Source organism: Microcebus murinus, chromosome 8 (genome assembly GCF_040939455.1).
Source record: "Microcebus murinus isolate Inina chromosome 8, M.murinus_Inina_mat1.0, whole genome shotgun sequence".
NCBI lineage: Eukaryota > Metazoa > Chordata > Mammalia > Primates > Cheirogaleidae > Microcebus > Microcebus murinus.
Window position 1 is genome coordinate 81,407,289 of NC_134111.1, and position 19,820 is coordinate 81,427,108.

Here is a 19,820-nt window from a genome sequence, read left to right on the forward strand (position 1 = left end):
TTTTATTCCCAGCATAGCTCTTAAAGTATAATGAGATTACAACTTTATGAATTGAAGTAGAAATTATTTTTCCGTAATTTCAGTTCATGTGATTCTGTTTTACAAAGGAAATGTGGTTCAGTTTACTTTGGTAAAAGTATGTGAGCAGAATAAAACTCTGGGTATAGACATCTCAAAAGCTTAGATGGTAATGACATGAAATCTAAATATGGCTTTTAAGCTAGCTATTTCACTAAATTGCAGTCCAACTTTATTTTGAGAACTGACAATGAAAAAAAGTCCTCTCTCTCTCCCTTTACGTCATTCTGTTGGCTTTCCATTGATAAATGAAGTAAAAATGCTGATGGAACAAAGAAAAACAAGAACATATAATTTTTAGAACCACCTTTGCAAAATTTTCCAGTTAAATATGAATATTTCAAATGTTCAAAATGGCACATAATTCAAAAATAACTTGAAATGTATTTTATAATTACATTTGGATACAAATATCAGTGATTTTTAGAGAAAATCACCATACTAAGATTTAAAATGTAATTGTCAAGCCAAACTCTGATCATGACTCAGAAGAATTAAAGCCTGATTCTAGAGCAATTGGAAAGCCATCCAATTACCTTGCCTTACTCTTCATCCTACATGCTTAAAATAAACTTATCGTTTTCACTGCAGACCACGTTTAATCAAAATCACAGTGAAGATGTTAAAGGTGGCCATGGGCAACCCATATGTCAGCATGCTTATTTGTAAATATACTTTATTCAATCTTCATTTAAGTTTAGTGGAGATACTGAATATTTTTGTTTAGAATATCTTCTATTGGGTTACATGTGTAAGAAATAGTGAAAATAAACATAGAGTAAAGCAAATTATTTTGCCACTTAAGGTCTGGACAGTACCAATATTGTTTTAAAATTTTAAATAAGTAAACAAATATTCCCGCTCAGTGGCATAGACAAGCTAGTAAAAGTAAATAAAAGGTCTAATAGATAATAAACTAATGAATATTCTATCTTTAATCGCAACAAAAAGAACTTGGGGCAGGAATTAAGTGATTTGATGATTCTACTTTTGGCAGCAGGCAGGGGAGAGGAATTTTGTTCCTTAGTGATAATTTGTCCATTATCTGCCATCAAAATCCTTTACATGGCTTTCTCAACATATTATTTTATTTTTTGTAATTGATAACTCAGCTTTGTTGACAGAGTACAGTTAAGAATATTTTTTGACTAGGTGTGGTGGCTCACGCCTGTAATCCTAGCACTTTGGAAGGCCAAGGCAGGAGGATTGCTTGAAACCAGGGTTAGAGATCAGCCTAAGCAAGAGCCAGACTTCATCTCTACAAAGAACAGAAAAAGTAGCCGAGCATGGTGGTGCACGCCTGTTATCCCAGCTCCTGAGAAGGTTGAGGTAAAAAGGATCACTTGTGCCCATGAGTTTGAGGTTGCAATGAACTGTGGTGATGCCACTGCACTCTAGCCTGGGTGACAGATTGAGACCTTGTCTCTAAGTAAATAAATAAATAAACAAGTGCAATTTATAGAAATTATAGTCATTTTTTTAAAAAAGCCATTTAAAAATATTTTGGCCATGAGGTGACATTAATTAATTAGTTTCATTTTATTTAAAAAATTAAAATTTAGCATATTTTAATAGCAACAGAAGGCATGATTTATCAAATAAGCTCTTTGTGATAGACCCATGCTTGGTACTTTGCAGAATTCAAAATCTCTATTTTAAATAAATTTATATCCTCTAATGGAAACTAAAATATATTGATTCCATGGTAATAGGTGCTTTATAAATATAAACTACCTATTAGTATAAGTATAAATAAGTATAAAGAAAGTATAACTGTCTTCTTAAGGAAGACACTATATAGAATAGGGAAAACAATATGGAATACAAAGACTTCTGTTGTGTCTGAACGCTCCAATTCATCCACTAATATGATTTTCACATTCACTCATTTAAAAATTTTTTTTTCTTAGTGCCATTATGTTCCAGGCACTGTTTTAGGCGCTTTGGTTTTGAACTCCTGACCTTGAGCCTCCCAGAGAGCTAGGATTACAGGCGTGAGCCACCGCGCCCAGCCTGTTTTAGATGCTTTGGATATGCCAGTGTCACAAACGTGTAAGGTGACTGCCCTCATGGAACTTGCAGGGTGAGTTAGGTAATATATAATAAACATAATAAAAAAGAAAATTTTGTGATATGATAAGTACGATGGAAAAAAGGCAAAACGGAGCAGAGGATGATGGGCTGTGGGAGATGCATGGTTGCAACTTTCATTAGGGTAGTCAGGAAAGCCCTACTTGGGAATATGATACATGAATGAAGATTTCAAGGGGTCAAGGAAGATACACTTCCATTATTCATTCTTAGAGAGTTTACAGAGTGATACACAAATATATGGACCAATATAATTAGGGAATGAAACAAAAGGTCTTTCAGAAGAGTCACAGGTGGAGCTGGACTTGATCGCCTACCTGCAATCCTAGCACTCTGGGAGTCTAAGGTAGGAGGATTCCTTGAGGCCAGGAGTTTGAGAACAACCTGGGCAACATAGTGAGACCCTTCTCTAAAAAATTTTTGTTTAAGTTTACCAGGCATAGTGGTATACGCCTGTAGCCCCAGCTACTCAGGAGGCTGAGGCAAGAAGATCATTCGAGCACAGGAGTTTGAGGCTATAGTGAGGTATGATCACCCACTGCACTCCAGCCTGGGTGACAGAGTGAGATTGTCTCTTAAAAAAATAAAGTGAGCTAACTGAATTTGGAGATATAGTTAAATCAGATTCTTAAAGACCAGCATCGGTAATGAAGCAGATATAACAGAAGGATGGAGTCAAGTTGTCTCATCAAAATGAAAAAACAAAGTGTGAAGTTAGTTTTCTGTTTACTATTTTATTAATTGAAACTCCTTAAGGAGGAAATGCAGTTTCCCTCTTTTTCTCATTCCTAGAACCTGTCAAGTGTCTGAAATATATGTATGTGTGCCATCACAACTGGTTAGATCAACTGATGAATGGTACTAAGCTAAGATCTAAAATACAGTTAAAGAGAGGAAGGGTAAGGAAAGTGCCATGGTTTGGGCTCTTAGCCATAAATTAAAAATCTAAACATTTATGAAAGTCTCTCATCTGTCATCTCATATTCTTAGAATATGACATACTTAAGGGCAGTAATTATGTTTTGTTTTGTTTTTTTATGTATAGTGCTTACTCTATTGGAAACAAATTGAAAAAAAAAAAAAGAAGAGCAAAAGGATATGCCAACTCATTTACTGAACTAGGTATCGCTAATACTTAACAGAGAATGTTAAATGTTTTTGAAAGCTGTGCTATTTTTTTAGACTGACCAGGGCCATTATATGTGCTTTATGAAATAGTGATAGAATATCATTCATGTTTCAAGACGTAACAGTTTTATGCATCAGATTTTTTGTGTGTCCATAAGTGAACGGATGACAATAAATTAAAATAAGACATTCAGTTTGAAAAATCACAGACACTTAACAGAGAGATCATATTTAAGGGGACACTTTTTTGGGGGGAAAACCCCTAACCAGTATGTACAATTCACTAAGACCTGAAATGTCTTATAAGTATTACCTATGGTAATCATATGTTTTTTAAAAATGTAATTTATTCATTTTATAGATGGTGTACTGGGGGAATAGGATGATGGTGGTGGCAACAACTCTATTTTAGACATCAAGAAATACAGTATGACCCTGTCTATATATGAGTTAACCTAAAAAACAATGAGTGATAAGAACTGAATATTGAAAGAACAGTTTTGAAACAAACTAAAAACAGTAAAACATGAAGGTCAAATTTTATTCACAAATCCACAGTTTTTCCTGAGTAAAAATTTAGAAAGAGTTTAACAAATAATTGCGCCCTCCAGTGGTTGTTTTTGTGTGAATTATTGTAATTATCATTATTACTTTTATTTTTAATTTTATCTGGGCTCTCAGCTTCCCAGCTTTCCTGTTTTGAGTAACCCCAGCAAGGTTCTTATTGTCTATACCTAGGAGGAGCCTTGGGAGGCCAGATCAATTTTGATTGCCCAATTTTATGCTTGCAGAAAGAATGAGGCCAGCGATGATAGAATGCCTAGTAGATGATGATTAAGTTCAGGCTCAATAAGATAGATTCATAAAAGGGCAATCATGCTTGATTTGTCTGATTGCCAGAGTAGAAATGAAAGAAAAGTGGTGACATAATTACCCTAGATTCTTCAGACCTCAAATAAGGTCCTGCGCAGTCATTAAGCAGAGTTGGTCCCCAGAATGATTGCAATGTGTTTTAAAGAGGAAGATCACTGCTTTGTCAAATAAAAGCAAAATCAATTTTAGCAAAATCAAAGACAAAAGATTTTTCTGGAATCTGTTCTGCTGGCAAACAGAATGAGAGAGAGAAGGGAAAGAAAGTCACTTGGTGAGAGAAGACAAGCAGAGGACGGAGTCAGAAAATCCTGCCAGTGCCTCCGTTTTGTGGCCTTGATCAGACTCCTTTAGGCCTCAGCGTTCTCACCTACAAAACAAAGGTGTGGACTGGGATAAGTGGTTTCCATGAAACCAGTATAGAGACAGAGGCCAGGAGTAGCAGGACCAATCTTATACAAAAGAACCATAATTTGAATATTTATGAAAGCAAAATTAGCTAGGGATCAAAAAATGGGGAAGAGAGGTGTCTGATGGGGAATGCAAATTCATTTTAATGGATTCAAAATACAGTATAAAAATGGTAGAGACTATTCTTTCAAAAAGGAAAAAAAGAAAGCATATCATTCTGTCTCCACATTTCCTCCACTGTAGACTCCTCCTCTGTCATCATCTTATTTTTTGCTCCTTACTTTCTGTTTCCAGTAACCATGGTGATGCTGCCTCCCAGCAACCTTCCTAACAGCTGGCCCTTTTGGTACACATCAAATTTTGCTCCATTCACTGGTGCAGGGTGCTAACAACGCTGTGAAAATTCATTTATTTATTAATGTTTTTCTCCTTCTCTTTTCTCTGGGAAACAAATGCAGGGAATTATGCCACATTTAACCTCTCTACACAAGGGTCACTGTAAAACAGGGATATTCAACTGTTAATTTCAGTTGCTAACATGAAGAGGACACTGATTATGGCAGAGATTGAATTCTCTGCCTGGGCCCTCAGGAGCTGTAAAATCCCAATACTCAAGCTGGTCACCACCTCCTTTTGCTTTGTATGTAAACGGAATAAAATAGATTGCCCACAGAACTCACACATCCACCCTGGTTTCCTAATCCTCTTTGTTTTATGCTTTGTCTCTTGTAAGGAAAACATTGCCAAGTGCGTAATTATCATAGTTACAAGGGGATTGAATTTTCCCTAGGAAAATACACATAAATATATGCATTCTCCTAATGAACACAATTATTTCTTTTGGAATATAAATAAGCAGTATGCAGTAGTTTTAAAAATATTGTAATTATCTCCCAATGACAAAACATCAAAGAATCTTTGATGTCCTTAGCACACAGATAATAAAAATTCCCATAAACTGTCATTTTGTGCTGTCCAGTTTGTGGAGCTTAACTTGTTTGTAATCCTATATGCCTGAAAACTGTCCCTCTACTTAAGCTGTGTGTGTGTGTGTGTGTGTGTGTGTGTGTGTGTGTGTGTGTGTGTCTGGCATCAACACAAAGGAGACCAGATGATGACATTCATAGGCTTATAGACTCGACTCCTGGGGGCACACTTGGATGGCGGCAATTAAAATGCCTGTCAGGCATTTGGTACCAGAAGCCCCCATGGCAAACCACTAAATCGCGTAAGCCCGGGCTGCATCCTATTGTCAGTGAATGATGGCGGAGCTGAGTGGCTTGTCATCATTCTCGAAAATTCTGAGGCTAGTGAGCTCTCTCTCCCTCTCCCACTCGCCTTATTTTCCTTTTCGCCACTGCGGGGACTTTTTCTAATTTGCAGCTTCCCTTTCCCGGCACACACAGACAGGAGCTGGTGGCTTGCAGACTGCGTCTGTCTGGAGCTAGAGAGCGAGCGAGCCAGCACGCGGGGAGAATGCTCCCGGAGAGGGATTCTGCAGCAGTTCTCAAAGGCTAGATTTGGGTGGTATTGCTGCATATGCGCTGGTAATGGTTTGGGTTTTTTTTAAATTTTATTTTGTTTTATTTTTAATCCATTTTTCAAAGGATCTGCGCTGTATGCGATCTCTGAGTAAAATGCTTTAAAAATTCATTATTGAGCTAAAGATTCAAGCACTGCATTGTTTTGTACAACAGATTTCAAGTCATAGATTTATTATTTGGATATAAAGAATGCTTACTGGTGAGTTACAGTTTTTGATATTTAGTTAATGAATCTATATATGTATTTTTTTCTTTTGTTTCAGTAGATTCTTCAGCTTGTTGTCTCTAACTGAGGAAGCATTGATTGGGAACTACTCATTCAGAAAATTAAAAGGTACCGCATGTTTTATTTAGATGTTTAAATGAGGGAAAATCAGAGAAGAATTGGAATGTTTTGATTTAAATAATCTCTCTAAAGTTGGTCTTTTATCCTTAAGCCTACGTTGATCATTGTCTATAGCACGTACCATTTCCTATGCAGATAATGCCATTATCCGAGAGGCTGTTTTGATTAGAAGATGTTGAAGGAATTGTGTCTTTCGCCTGTGTTGCAAGTTATTAGCAAATATCAACATGTCTGGCTTATTTTTGGATTTCTATCATTGTATATTTTTAAGACATGGCCAAAATTCTCCATCTTCATAAAAATTCATTAATTTGAATTTAAGAGAAATATGTTAAGTAATGATTTTTATCTGAAAGAATCCTGCTAAGTGATTTTTTAAAAATGGTTACATGAAATGCTTTGCCCTTCCCAGGTAGCATGAGTGTTAAGAGACGAAAGCTCAGAATGACTCAGGATTGTTGGGTTTTGCAAATGAAACATCGTAACTTCCTTATCGATGTTTTAGTCTTTAGCAATGGATGTATTTAAAAGCCAAGGTTTTTAGTTATTAAAACAACTCGTTTCACATATGCTTTATTCAGAGTTATCAGCGTAAGAAAGTAATCCTTCATCTTGCCATGAAAGCACTTGAATCCATTGATCTTGGGCCTTATGCCTTACGTGAAAAATATTAATTTTTAAATTCAGTACCAGGATATATATTGATTTCAGAAGATAATAATAGGTATTACTGTTTCTTCCATTCTTTAAAATTATCTTTAACCTTAATATATATTCATGTCAATAAAACCTATGTTTTTAATTTGCCTTTAAAAAATGGAAGACATTTTCTGCCTTGCTAGGAGGAAGATCAATAATACCTCTTAGACTTTTCCTTGGAATCCGTATAGTATTTCCCTTCAGGATTATCAGCCCAAAATATTTTATCCAATAAGTTTAGCTATTTTTTTTAAATATACTTAAAAATGGCTAATGTTCAACTACTGACCCTGAAATAGCATAAGTATATAGTACACCTGTGTGTGTGTGTGTGTGTGTGTGTGTATTCATAGCAGTTGAAGGAGACCAATGTATTGTCCTTGGTTGGTTTTCCCTGCAATGTGTAATCATGAGAACCTTAATTTATTCATTCCACAAGCACTTCTTAAGAGCCTCGCTGCTGTGGATAATTATTGTGGGAGAAAGAGGAAAGGGGCAGATGAAACTGTCCTCAGCCTTCCAGAGTATAGGCAGCATCACATAAGATTTTTGAACAAGGGAATGAATTCGTTAAAATAAATCAGAGTGTTCTAAAAAAAGGAAATTACATTATTTCAGATATTGAACAAAATCTAATACATTAGTCTTAGAGATACATAAAATTATATTGCATTTCTTCCTCAAATTACTCAGTAGAATCATGTATAAAATCCCCAGATAGGACTTACTATTCTTCCTGAATATTGTAAAACCCTTGAGACCATTCTCTCTTTTTAGATTTCACTCAGAGTCAGTGTTTGGTAGGAAAAAAAAAATCTGGTATTTTTCTGTCTAACTAAATCCATACAGCATATGTACCACATGAGATTCTATTTCCTAATCTTCAAATTCATTCAGCAACTCATTATATTAATTTTGAACTTTGGGGTATTTGTATGAATTGGAAAAGGATGAAAATGTTATTTAATTGCTAATAAATGTCTTCAATACATTGTCTATGGGAACTAATAAGCTGTGTTGCGATTTGTCTAGATATTGGAGAAGGGGCATATGATCTTAACAAGAGGCTCTTGGCATGCACATTTTCTAGAACCACTTAAAAATTCATCTGGGGTGTGCTGGTAAAGTGTGTATGATAAAAATGAGTTTATTATGATAATGATAGTGTTTTTGGTAGTCAGATCAGAGCAGAAATTTGACTATTGGACTCTATGAGAGTCAAGGATCTATACCATGCTTTTTCAAATCAATATTAGCATGAGTTAATTCCTTTACCGATTTTTTTCACTCATATCTTTAGCGCATAGAATAGTGCCTGGATCATAGTAGGAATTCAATAAGTATGTATTTATTATTTAATGCATAAGTGAATTTGTCATCATTTTCCCTCATTACTTTTTTTGTTCTTGCTTTTCACGAGCTTATACACAGTGAAACAGACATCTGGTAATTTTTATTTAGGTTACCCAAAATAGTCATTATATGTCTCTAATTAATAATAATAATAATCAGATAATTAATACTGGGTAGAAAAGCAGATAAACCATGTGTAGAAATTTCTATAGGCTGTATGGAAAATAATTTTTCTGGTTTTAGGTTAATATGGAAAGAATTTTTGAAATGTCCCCTTTCACTTTCATCAGCTAGGGGAAAAGTGCCAAACTGCAGCATGAGCTTTGCTTATGGACGCTTCCTAAATACTACTCCCAGGCTTGACATTGTTTATTGCTCTTCACGTCTTTGGCCAAGATTTTGCTGCAGCAAAGGGGAGGAGGCCTCTTTTATTCCCTCTCTCTCTCCTATAAATGTAAGACGAGAAATGATGTCATACTTACCAGTGCATAATGAGCAACAAAGCATTGAAAAATAGATATCTTTTCTATATATTTTAAAAAATCTATAAAGAAAGTTCTAGAATCATAATGGCTTTAGAAAATGATATTCTTTCTTGCCATTTACTTTTATTAATAAAAATATACTTTTTGCTGTTAACTGTGTGTCAGATAATATCCTAAGTCTTTCACATAAGTTATCTCATTTAACTCTCCCCACAATCCTGGGAGGTAGGTATGGTTTCCATTTTACAAATGAATGAATTCAGATTCCAACTGGGCAGTCAACCCAAAGCCCCAAGGTCCTTCATATTAAGCATGCAATACTGTACTTTTCTCTAGTAGATTTTTTGGCGTATGGTCATTGTCTTAATGTCTTATTTATGCACATGATATATATGTTACTGCAATAAGGTTAAAACAGTATACTTGTAGATTCTTGATATTATATCTATATATGATATAAGTGATTATATCTTCAAATACCTATAATACCTAGGTCTTACCTATAATATTCAAACTCTGGTGTATTTCCTATTTTACATACATTTTATATTTAACCTGAGGCATTTTATTTTTCAAAGATGAATGTCAGAGATAAACTAGAAAATTTTAAAATAAATGAACTCATAAAGCATCTTTTATGTCATTATAGTGAAGTTATATGTTGAATTGCATAATCTGTATAAGAAAATTAGCCAAAGAATTCAAATGCTAAATAGCAAAACTAATGTCATATTTTACAAGGATCTTTTAATTGAAATAATGGCAGGAAAAAGTTCATATGTCCAAAATAAACAAACAAGCAGGGAACAGTCTTATGAATAGTGTGAAAACACCACATTCAACTTCAAGGATGGCTAACTCAGAAAAATCGGTACTAATAATTACACAAATATGTATTAAAATCCTCTACTTACAAAGGAGTATGTACAACAGAACACTTCTGGAGTTTAGTTGGGGGTAGCAGAATAAAACAGGGAAATAGTACCAAGGCTCATTGGTATCATAAGAGGAACATGAAAAAATTTTTAAGAGACTTCATCACAGGGTGAGATTACTAATAATTGAGATGGGACTCAACAGGAAGTATTTCATGGAGGATGAGTGCTTTAGGGTGGAACTTAAAGATGAATAGAAGTATTCAAGGGGGAGATAATGCATGGAGGAGATCCAGGAAGAACAAACATTAGCAAAGAAATCAAAGGAAGTGAAAATGCTTGGAAAGCATAGACTGACCTCATTTATATTCTAGAGTGTAGGACAGGAAAAGAGAACTCTTAGAACATAAAGTGGAAAGATATGTGAATACTCTTAGGTTGTACCATATGGAATAGCTAATATTCACCCTTTTTGAATTATAAAATAAAAACTTTTATTCAGTTCAACTTAATACATTGGAAAAGGACTTTAAAGGCCAAGTTGAGTCATTTTCATTATTCAGGGAATAGCTATTGACTTTTTTTTTTTTAACAGGAGGCTACTATAATCAAACTGTGTTTTCAGATGACTTATTTTATATTCTGTTTGAGATAAATTAGAATTGTAAGATGTTGTAGAAAGCATCGCTTCAGAAGCTATCATAGAATCATCCAGGGAGGGGAAAAAACCCAAAGAGTGTGTTGACTGTGGGCATGTAGTGGGCAAAAAGTAGTCATGAAAATGAGAGATGTTTCTGACCTCGAATTCATATGTAGAATGTAGCGACTACTTGATTGGTAGGAGGAATGAAAAGGAAGGAAGACTCAAAGGTGACTTGAAAGTTTGAATTTGATTACTGGAAAAGTTACAGGGAGAGAGGTGCTGAGAGCTACACAAGAAAAGAGGTCTTCTTTTATTTTTATTGTATCTCTAGTCTCTAGCAGACTGCCTAGTACATAGTAGACAGCCAATAAATGCTAAATGAATGAGTGAGAACGTGAATAAAAAATCAAGAGGTATGTTTAGGACATGAGGCTGGATATGTGGGTGGATTGGGCTTGTAGATTGCAGAACATGCAGATCCAAAGCTGAGAAGGGAAGTTAGAGAGGGAGGGCGTGGGTGACATTAGCAAGAAAGATGATGAGAAGAGGACCAGAGAGAATCTCTTGGCAGCACCCCCATTTGAGATGTAGAATGTGGGACAGGAATTGAAGAAGTTGAAGAAAAAAAAAAAAAAAGCAAAGAAAGAAGAGGCCAGGGAACGTAATAGAAAACAAAGCTAAAATTCAAATTTTCTAGGAAAAGTTAAAGAATTAGAATAAAGAAAATGTTGCTGCTTTTATTATTTATTTTAATAATTTTTTCACTATAACAACAATAAATACAAATTTTGTAAAATTTAGAAACGTTTAAGGAAGGAAATAATAGTCACCCATAATGACACAATCCAGAGATTATGGTCAATATTTTTAAAACATTTTGACTTATTTCCTTGTTTCCTATTGCATTTAAATTTACATAATCAAGATCAGAAGAATACAATTTTGAATTCTGGCTTCTTCCACCTAGCAGCGTCTTAAGCATCTCTTACAGCATTTTGCCACCTGCATAATGTTCTCGCACATAAACATTGGATACTTTTATTCCTAACTGTTTCCAATTTTTCACTGTCATCATAATGCTGCAATGGAATAGGTTGTGCATTACTCTTACACGATATTTCACATTATCTCCAATGGACATTTCCATTGGAGATAATTCCACAATACAAGATCACTGTATTCCATATTGTCAAATTTCTGGCCAGATAAAATGTGGTGGTTTCAAAATGAGCCTTGGCTTTTCTCCAAGAAGGCGAATCTGAGATTACATTAGCACCTGCCATGTGCCAGCCTTTGTGACAGGCACTTTAATTATCACAGTAACTCTGATGTAAATTCTATTATATCCACTTTACAAATGAAGGGACAGAGACCCAGAGAGTTGCACACATTTTAGGGCTAGTTTTAAATTTGGGCCTGACTCCAAACTAGTCAAATAGTGGGGATAGAAACAAGATCTTGAGAAGTAAATAAGGATATGAAAACAATAGAAAAATATGCTTAAGAAGTCCAGTACTCAAAGGAAAGAGAGATGAACTTGAAAGGCAAGGAGGCAGTGGGCTTTTGTTGCTTATTAACATAGGAAATCACAAGCCAAAGGCAGGGACAGACAGAGAGGGGATGCTACTTATGTAATCAGAAGGACACATTTAAAGAACAAGGTTCTAATAGAAAGGATAAAGAGAACAAACAAAAATTGGGGCTTGGCATGCACAATGCATCTTTATTATACAAAGAGCAAGAGAAAAGAGGGTGAGACTTTTCAAATGGTAAAGAAAAGATATGGGAAACCTTATATATCATCCTAGTCTGAAGGGAAATTCACTTATTTATTTAATGAATATTTGTTGAACACCCAATCCCATGCCCTTTCCCTGCTTTCGTGGAACTTTTCTTCTAGAGGGGGGAAATAACCAGTGGATTAACAAATAAAATTACTCATGCAGCTGTGCAGAGAATGGGTTATAAGGGGACAAGAGTAGATGCTGAGAGGTTTGCTTCTCAAACTTTAAAGCAGCAACTGGGGACCTTATTAAAATGCAGATGCAGAATCAGTAGGTCTGAAGAGGGGCCTGAGATTATGTATTTTGACAAGCTCCCAGTTAATGTTGATGCTACTGCCCATGGGCCATGCTTTTATAGTAAGAGTTCGAAGGCAAATGTCCAGGCAAGAAAAATTAGAAATGATTGCAGCAAGTCTGAAGTGAGCTCTTCTCCTTGTGCAGTGACAATACATACTTACAAACCTCTTTGATGGTAACAGAGAAAATTGGCCCTCTACTTCTGAATTTCTCAGTCCTGGCTAGTTGTTTTAAGAAAGAGCCATGAAACCAGCTCTAATAAGCTACTGACATTTCATTCTTTCTGCCCATTCTCAATGCTTATTATGCTATATAATGATTTTTTGTGGTTCAGGTTTGGGGAAGTGATTCTATATAACCCTGTGCAAATTACCTACCTCCAGTTTTCTTCTCTGCTTCATGATTTCTTTGGATTTTTAACATCTTCACTGCCTGGATTTTCAGCACAGTACAGGGCTGCTAAACACTCTGGCTCCATAGCTCTCTTCATCCATCACACTCCTCTGTGGGAAGCTTCTGGGTCTCCACATTCTGTCCTCTTGCCACCCACTCTGAATACAAGCCTTTAGCAACTCTGCTTAAATCCACAGGGGACCAGAGGATAGTTTCTGATTTAAGGCATGCATTTTTTTCCCAATAAAATCATTTCTTTTTGGTGTACTGTTTTGGTTGGCAACAGCAACCTACATTCCCCTGAGGGATTTGTCAGAGCACTGTAGTAGGATGCACATGTTTGTAGACAATTAGATTGTTCAGAGGGGCTAAGTGTTCATAAGAAACCCTGACAGACTCTCTCAGGGGGAATGTTATCTTTCTGCTTCCAGTGCTGAGCTGTAACTCTCAGTCATCCCTTTTAGCTGTAGGAGCTTGGGAGCATTGACCTGCTTGACTTCTCTCACACCATTCATTGCAGCTATAAAATATCAAAGAAAATAAGAAATCAAATAAATAGGGCATCCTCATCAACAAAGGCAGAACAGCTTCCATGTTTGTTAAATATTTGTGATGTCCTCATCCTGATTAGCATTAATGCTTTGCTTAAAGGGCCAGTTCTATCTCTAGACCATGCCATGATCAGGTCTCTAGACCTTGTCATTGTCATTTTTTAATTTGGTGTATACTTAAATGAACAAATGGGCATGAACAGTGATCTTAGAAACTTGAAATTAAAAATTCTAGTGAAATAGCAAATCAGTTTTCATATGAACAGAAGGTCAATTTAAATTGATAACCACATTTCTTCAAGAACACTCAGGAAAGGTCCTTGAGAAGAGAGTCCGTGGCATAGGGACTTTTGCACTGCTATGTTGTCTGTACAGAAAATGCTCTTGATGTATCTGCCAAGTGGAAGCTAAGAAAACGAGTGTTGTATGTGAATTTGTGTGTGTGACTCCAGTCTTTCTATAATGGACAGCACCAATATTTTTCGCTTAGTCAAGCTGGAATGGGTAATATTTCCAGAATTTGAATACTATGCCTGTGCCGTTTAGCCATCCATTTAATAGATAAGAGTCTCAGAGTAGCCCATCTCAAGTCTTCCTTCTCTTTCTAAAAAGCAAAAAGTCTGGATTAATTTTCTTTTATTGTGGATTCCATTTGGGTCTACCTCAGATGTTTTGAATTAACCTTTCTTCGGATGCTCCCCTGGTGTTAATGGCTCAGGATTAAGACCATTTAAAGAAGTACATTGTGCCAGATGTACATTGATCCACCTCTGGCAATTGTTAAAATAATGCTACACCATTTAACACATTACAACCAAAATATATTCCTTCACAATGTGTAGGAACTTAATAAATAATGAAGATCTTACATTCATTTCCAAGATGAACAATGGTTGTACTTACTTTTCTTTAAAAATATTTTCTTGCTTATTATACACTTTTCTCATGGTAAGATTTCACAGTTATGTACACAGAGTAAGATACAGCATGCAGATATTAAGGACTCTTCTCAAATAGTGCCTAAGAGCAACTAGTTAACATAATTTTGAGCATACATAACTGTAGGTGAATTTGTGATATTTCAGAGTCTTATAAAAACATGAGCAGACTGCCTATACTTTAGAAAGTAGAACAGAAATCACTAAAATGGTTGACTTTCCAAGATTACACTGATACTTGAGGGAATATGATATCTAACAATCAAAAAATTTTTTAAAGCATACAAGAACTCATGAAACTGAGACATTCATAACTCTGGCTGTACTTTTCCTCTGCAAGAAACTGAATAGTGCAAAAGAGAAAGGGAAATAATGAATGTAATATATTGTTTAATGTCTCCATGCATTTCTAGTTCTGCTCCCTATATTATGTTCACAAAGAAAAAACAAACAAACAAACAAAAAACCCAGGATGTAGATTTTGTATTATAAAATTGTTGGGATAATGCAACCAGTTAAGAAGTTGTATTTTGACTTTAAGAAAAAAAATAACTTCTGTACCAGTTTTAAGTAATACAAAATATTTTCTAATACATGGTTTCCCAAAGGTCACAACCATCAGTGGAATGGGAAAGACAGACTTTGTTATTATATTTGTTACAAATGAAAAACCAAAGTTTGAAGAGTACAAATGAGCTACCCAAGTCATTCTACTAGAAAATGATAAACCTGAGGTCAGAAACTTGTTTTGACCACAAAGTTTTTACTTTCTGCTACTATACATCCAAAGCAAACAAATTAGTATATTTGCTTTTTAAATATTTTAATATTGAATTCCTTGACTGATAAAATAAAGAACCTGTCTAAGGTAGCAGTGACCCTGGCATCTCAAAAGTCTCCTTTCCTTTGGATTCTTGGATTAGTGTGGCATGAAGCTAGATAAATACTAGTAAAAATATCATAGTCTTTACTGAAATGGCTTTAAATTTTTCAGAAAGGAGATAAGGCTAAATATATCAAAATACAATATTATTGATTTAAAACACATTTGACAGAGGGACAGGTTAATAAGAATTGTTTACTTCTAAATTTCACAGAATTTTAAGCAAGTGGGAAATAATTCAGTAAGAACCCAGGATAGCAAAGAAAATTATTAAAGCTTCTGAAAATCAAATCTATGGAGAAATATTTTTTAAAGTGGTCATTGTGATTTGCCTATTATTAGGATAATTTAAAGGGCTTATAAAGAAAATCTTTGAGCTGGAAGTTGTAGACCTCAATTCTGGTCTCAGACGTAGAAACAAAAGGGTAGTATATGTAAAGAAAATAGTAACCCCAGGGGTCATTGTGTTAAGGTCAAGGTTGGAGTTAGGTGTCCTGAGGCAGACACCAATGGGAATAGGTCCACTGAGGACATTGTCAGTGCAGTGTCCCACCTCTTCCCCAATTCTCCCTTTCATCACCTCTCATCCATGCTCTCATTAGCAAGCCAGGGTTCCTGAAATGCTAAAATCCATAAAATGCTTTTATCTGGTCTCCTTGCCCCAGACACCATCACTACATTAATCTTCCAGACATACTGTTACACTCCTCTTTGTGGTTACATTTGCTTTTCCTTCAGTGGCTCTTGTTTGCTCTCCTGGGCTGTGCTGGGCAAAAAATGTGGTAGCCACTAGCCACATGCGGCTACTTAAATTTAAATTACTAAAAATAAAAAAGTTTAAAGGTTTACTTCCTTAGTCATATCAGCCACACTTTAAGTGCTCAGTAGCCACATTATTTTTCATAGAACACTCTGTATTATGGTGCATCCCCATCATCACAATAAGTTTTATTGAAGAGTGCCACTCTGGAGCATAACAGACCTCCCAGCCAAACATTCAAGGCCTACACTGGTTTCTTATCATATCTCACTGCCCTTAACACACAGACTCCACTCCACATGCTACCCTCATCCTCTTCCTCCTCATTGTTATTACAATTATAGTTAAAATAGTAATAGCTCTTGTTTGTTTAATGCATGTTATGAGCCAGGTACATACATTTTCTCAGTGAATTACTGAAAAACAAAACAAAAAAGCTTTGCAAGATAGCTTTTTTTAAATCCTCATTTCATAGAAGAGGAAAATGAGGTATAGTGAGGTTGGATATTATTCCCAAAGATAAATAGCTAATAATTGGTGGAGCCTCAAATAAAATTCAAGTCTTTCTGGCCTCAAAGCCAAGACTTTTCTCCCTATACGGGTAGCCCCCTCTGCCAAGGGTCATTTGGAAATGTCTAGAGACAGTTTTGCTTGTCGCATGTGAGGCAAGAGCTACAGACATCTAATGAGTAGAGGCCAGGGATGCTGCTAAAGATCCTACAATGAAAAGCCTCATACAAAAGAAGAATTATCTGGCTCAAAATGTCAACAATGCCAAGGTTGGTTGTTTTCTATCTTCTCACACAAGAATTTACAGTCTATAAATGTATGTGTGCTTTGGTTTGTCCATTGCTATTTCACTAGTGCCTTGAAAACTACTTACTATAGAGTAGGCATATAAAATACATTTTTGAATGAGTGGTGAATTTATTATTTTTAAATTAAAGTAATACCAGTTGGTGGTAAACAAACAAAAAATAGGAAAACAAGCCAAACAAGGGGACCAAAAAAAAAAAAAAAAGAAAGACATCCTTTCTATTTCTATCCGCAATCTCACATCCCAGTAAAATCCATTTTAATAATTGCTATTCCCCCAGAATTCTTCAGATTACCATTTTAGTTGCAAATTATATACTTTAATTTCTCAACTATGTATAATATCTATTGACTTACTAAAATAAAAAGTGAGGAATTTAGTACACTAACACTCTTTCTTCTTCTCCCCTCTATATGTCACGTTATTAATTTTATTTTGTCAAGGTTTATAATGCTTATATTCTGCTCCGTGTCTGTAATCAAGTAATCAGTTTTGGTTATGTTGATTTAAGAGTATATTTCCCTGTTAATTAAATGCTGTTCTCTGAACCACTGAGAAGTAAATATAATCTTGTGTCTCTACTCCTGTTTTTCTAGTGAAAATATCCCCAGTGTTGAGATCTAGTGACTTTAATAGCTTTCCAACCAAATTTGTTTCTTCTAAACTGGGCTCAGCACACTATTTCCTTAAAGGGGTAGATAGTAAATATTTTCAGTTTTGAGGGTCAATCACCATCCCAGCAACTTACACAGGCTCTGTCACAGCTACAATATGCTCTGTCATTGCAGCACAAAAGAAGCCATAGATAATAAGTAAATGAAGAGGCATGGTTGTGTTTCAATAAAACATCATTTACAAAAACAGATGATGGCTGTATTTGGCCCACAGGACATAGTTTTCTTACCCTTGTTCTAGGTTACATTCTTCCCTGTGGTTTCTCTCTCATGTCATGTTTTATTGCATTTCCTTTCTGTTTTACTGGAGTTTCTCCTGAAGACATTTATTCATTTGTGGCAGGTCACTGATAAATTTCAGTCCTCACATGTTACAAATGATATCTTCATACAGTACTTATATCTGATTGATAATTTGATCAGGTATGCAGTTTTGCTCCATTATATTTTAGTATCCAGTGTTATTGATAAGTCTGAAATCAGTCAAGTACTCATTCTTCTGTGGAAAAAAACATCATTTTTTTCTTTCTAGTAGGTTTTCGGAGTTTTGTGAAATTTCAAAATGATATGTCCAAATGAAGGTCCTTTTTTATTCATCCCGTTTGGCAATCAGAACATTTTTAATTGTATCTTTTTAATTCACAGAAACATTCCTCTGCTTTTTTTAAATTTTTCTTGCCATTCCTGCCCCTGTTCTATGTTTAAGGGATTCCTATTGATAAATGTCAGACCTCCTGGATCTGTCATGTTTCCTTTTTCAAATATTTTTTTTGATCTCTTGTTCAAGTTTTCTACATTCTAGAAAGTTTTCTTATTTCTTTCTATCAACTGAATCATCAATTTAGCCTTCAGCCCTACTAATATTACATTTTTAAATCAAATTCAAATTATATAATTAATTTAAATTCAAATTATTTGTGTAGTCATTTATTAATTTCCAGAAATTCTTTCTTATTTTCAGATTGGTATTTTTCATAATTCATTTTTGGAAGGATTTTAAAGTATGCAGCATTCTTGTAAAATCTCTCTGAGAAAACTACTTACAAGTTTGCTCTTCTTTCCTGAATCATCTCTATTTCCTTAAGAGTCATTTTTAAAATATATTGCTGTTCAAGTTGCTGATTTATTTCAAATGTCTTGGTTTGGAGATTTTTATTGTATTATTATTTTAAATGAACGAAGAACTAAATATCGGTGGCTTTTGTAAATTTCCTCTAGAGCCGTATCCTCATTAACTGTGAAGGCCAACTGCAGGCTCTGGGTGAGGGGCAGAGTCTGTTAAGAAGCAGGTGTCCAGGGGAGCAAGGTGGTAGAGTTGACAATGAGAAGGCTGTGATCCCCGCAATTCAATTCCATGATGTGTTTTTAGCTCTGCATGGATTTATCTGTATTGGAAAGGTTCCAAACCTGATCGCCTGCTTTAAAGACTAGTTTTTGATTTCACCCTTGGGAACAAGAACTTCTCCTATCTGCTGAAAATGTATTGGAAAGGGAGAAGAAGAAGAGGGGTCCCAATTGTTCTGAGTAGGTTTCTTAATGTATCGCTATTATGTTGGTCCCCTACTCTTCTGGGACTCCGTATTTGATGACTCTAAGATTGGGGTTTCCCCAGGTTTCCTTGGGGACCTGCTATTAATCCAAGTGCTCATGGTGGCAGTTTCTCTGTTGTTTTTGTCTCTGTCTCAGCCCATTTACATTCTGATGTCTAGAATATCTTCAAAATTTCTTTAGAGTTATACTATTTTTTTCTGACAATTTTATCAGTTTAATGGCAATTAGGAGGAAGAGGAAGTATGTTTAATAATTCTCTCTTCACTGACCACATGTCATAATTTTTACTCTGAATATCCATCACATCAATATATGTTTGCACTGTACTCTTTTGCACTTATTAGTATTTCATTGTTCTACCACTAATATAAGTAAAGACTTTGTCATGTATCCAGAGTAACAAATGCAAACCTGGATATTAACTAGTTACAGGAAATCCCCTTCCCTACCCAGTAGGAATTTCAAGGTGACCTCAAGTTGAGGCAAGAACTAAAACTCTATATGCAATGCAGAAGAACCAGAAATTATACAGTGGTAGCAATGTTAAAATAAACTATTGCTGATGATACTTTTTTCACCTAACAGAAAGATGAAGATAAAAGCACACCAAGAATGTAGTTGATATACTATCAGTTAAGTAAAATAAATG

At 35.2% G+C, this 19,820-nt stretch overlaps 1 protein-coding gene across 46 annotated transcripts in view; it reads left to right on the forward strand.

Annotated features, from left to right (window-relative positions):
• MAP2 (microtubule associated protein 2) overlaps positions 1-19,820 on the forward strand; it is a 278,816-nt gene that overhangs the window by 126,736 nt on the left and 132,260 nt on the right. For 11 of the 46 annotated variants that reach the window (XM_020288237.2, XM_020288232.2, XM_020288244.2 and 8 more), the window contains exons 1-2: positions 5,846-6,125; positions 6,389-6,456. The gene's annotated coding sequence lies outside the window, so the exon portion shown is untranslated. Of the gene's footprint in view, positions 1-5,713; positions 5,807-5,842; positions 6,126-6,385; positions 6,457-19,820 lie in introns of those variants that run through there. The other 35 variants (XM_020288245.2, XM_020288251.2, XM_076005884.1 and 32 more) reach the window with 11 other exon arrangements.